This window comes from Lonchura striata, chromosome 11 (assembly GCF_050655825.1).
Source record: "Lonchura striata isolate lonStrDom1 chromosome 11, ASM5065582v1, whole genome shotgun sequence".
NCBI lineage: Eukaryota > Metazoa > Chordata > Aves > Passeriformes > Estrildidae > Lonchura > Lonchura striata.
The window spans coordinates 23,352,417-23,355,621 of NC_140713.1; positions in this window are offsets into that span (position 1 = coordinate 23,352,417).

Sequence of the window (3,205 nt, forward strand, 5' to 3'; positions counted from 1 at the left end):
TCCATCATCCATCCCTCATCAATCATCCATCCCTTCCTCATCCATCCATCCATCATCCATCCATCCATCCATCCATCCATCATCCATCCCTTCCTCATCCATCCACCATCCATCCATCCCTCCATCCATCCTCCATCCTCCATCCATCCATCATCCATCCATCATCCATCCATCATCCATCCATCCATCCATTGTCCATCCATTGTCCATCTATCCATCCATCCATCCATCATCCATCCATCCATCCATCCATCATCCATCCATCATCCATCCATCCATCCATCCATCATCCATCCTCCATCCATCCATCATCCATCCATCCATCCATCCATCCATCGTCCATCCATCCATCCATCCCTCCGTCATCCATCCATCCATCCATCCATCCATCCATCCATCCATCCCCCATCCATCCATCCATCCATCCATCCATCAATCATCCATCCATCCATCCCAGGGGATGCTCCAGCCGCAGTAACCGGGGTGAGGGGTGGCTCAGGCTGCTCTACCCGCCCGGGAGCAGCACATCCCGGCAGGGCAGAGCCGCCCCCGCGGCCGGGCGGGGATCATCGCTCCGCAGGGAAGCCCAGAGCGCCCGGATCCCTCTCCCAGGGCCGCATTCCCCGGCGCTGCCGGGTCAGCGCGTCCCAGCCCCGCTCCGCGGAGCTTTTGTGCCGCTGCGGAGGAAGAAACGGGCAGTGCCCGCGAGCCTCGCTGTGCAATTAGAGAAAACAAAGAGCCAGGAGGGAACTGTGCGCCCAGCTCCTGCTTCCTGGCTCCCAGCCGGGGTTTTCCCCCATCGCTGCCGTATCCGCTTGTTTTGGAGAGGAGGTTTCCCCTCCAGCTGCCCCTGTGCCCAGAACAGCGACAATCTGGCACCTTCTCCCTAAAAAAAAAAAATAGCAGCGACCCATGGTCACGGGTGAAACAAGCACGTTGCATGCAGGAATCTTTGGGAAGGGTCCCAAGCCAAGGCAAATTTTCCCTTCACGGCAAAAATGCTTGGAAAGGAGCACAAGAAATATCCAAGTGTTTTCCAGAGCGGCAGAAAATTAAATTTCCATGTTATTTATCCAAGAACTTCTAAATGGAGCGGATCCACCCAGCTCATCACTCACCAGCGTCCCCTCGTTTGTTTTTAATTAGCAGGAGCACGCAGGGCCCAAGGCAGGCAGGTAATGGAGCTCGGGATGGTGGGAGATCAGGAAAAGCATCCCGACAGGCTGGGAGCAGGGCTGGGATGGAGGCACGGGGCAGGGAACAGGGGGATGCTCGCTCTGAGGGCTCAGGGGGGATGGAAACCAGGCCTGAGGGACTGGGGTCACACCAGGCTCCGTGGGAAGAGCCGGGACTGCAGCTCTGGCTGGGCGGCGTGTCCCAGGGCAGGAATAATTTGGGTTCCTGGAGGTGAGGGAGATGGCAAAGTGACAGAAAGCCCCAGGGAGAAGTGACCCATGAAGGGAAATGCTTCCAGGAGAGGTAAGATATGAAGGGAGGGAGCAAGGGGAGGGAATTTGGGGTTGGGAGATTGGATGATGGGAGCTGGTTCACTTGGGATCAGCTGGAGGGGGGTGGGATGTGGGATGTGGGAGAGCAGGGGAGGAGGGGCTGAGTCCCACAGGGGTGTCCCAGTGGTCCCGGAGGTCCACACGTCTGTGTGGCTCCCAGTCCCGCGAGTGTCCATGTGGATCCTGATCCCACGAGTGTCCACATCCACATGGATCCCGGTCCCATAAATGTCAGTGTCCATTTGATCCTGATCTCACGAGTGTCCGTATGGATCTCGGTCCCACAGGTGTTGGTGTCCATGTGAATCCCTGCCTGACACACGGTCATATCCGTGTGGATCCAAATCCCACGAGTGTCCATGTGAATCCTGATCCCACGAGTGTCCGTGTCCACGTGGATCCAAATCCCACGAGTGTCCATGTCCATCTCCACGCAGATCCCAATCCCACGAGCATCCATCTCCGTGTCCGTGTGGAGCCCAATCCCACGAGTGTCCATGTGGATCCTGATCTCCACGCAGATCCCAATCCCACGAGCATCCATCTCCGTGTCCGTGTGGATCCCGACCCCACGAGTGTCCGTGTCCGGTCTCCAGGCGCCCCCTGGCGGACACGGCGCGGCTCAGCCTCACCCGGCAGCGGCTGCTCGGGGAGAATCCCACGGGATTGAACCCACGGGATTGAACCCACGGGATTGAATCCATGGGACTGAACCCACGGGATTGAATCCATGGGATTGAACCCACGGGACTGAATCCACGGGATTGAACCCACGGGACTGAACCCCGAGGGACTGAACCCACGGGATTGAATCCACGGGATTGAACCCACGGGATTGAACCCACGGGATTGAATCCAGAGGGACTGAACCCACGGGATTGAATCCCGAGGGACTGAACCCACGGGATTGAATCCATGGGATTGAACCCACGGGACTGAACCCACGGGACTGAATCCACGGGAATGAACCCACGGGATTGAACCCATGGGATTGAACCCACGGGACTGAACCCACGGGACTGAATCCATGGGATTGAACTCCACGGGATTGAATCCATGGGATTGAACTCACGGGACTGAACCCATGGAATTGAATCCCGAGGGATTGAATCCACGGGATTGAATCCCGAGGGACTGAACCCACGGGATTGAATCCATGGGATTGAACACATGGGACTGAATCCCAGGGGATTGAACCCACGGGACTGAACCCACGGGATTGAATCCTGAGGGATTGAACTCCACGGGATTGAATCCACGGGACTGAACCCACGGGATTGGACCCACGGGATTGGACCCACGGGATTGAATCCCGAGGGATTGAATCCACGGGATTGAACCCACGGGGGCTCTGAAGGGACGAGGTGCCATTAAACCAGGAGCCGGGAGCAGAGCCCACCACCCACGGAGGTTAAGCACGGCCGGGTCGTGGCACTGGGCAAGGAAAGGAGCGACAGCTCCGAGGAGCTACAGAAGGAGCTCAGGAGGCTTTAATTAGCCATTAATGAACCTTCTCCAGGAAGGCAATTCCTGCTGGGAGCTGGGCTGAGTGGAACACAGTTTGCTCACCCTCCTGCGGGCGATGCACTGGGATGGTGCAGAGGGCAGGGCAGAACCCAGCACGGACAGCCCAAAATTCCTCTTTAGTGCCTCCAAAAGTCTTGGAAGCTGGGAAACGCCAGCTTGGGCACAGAGCA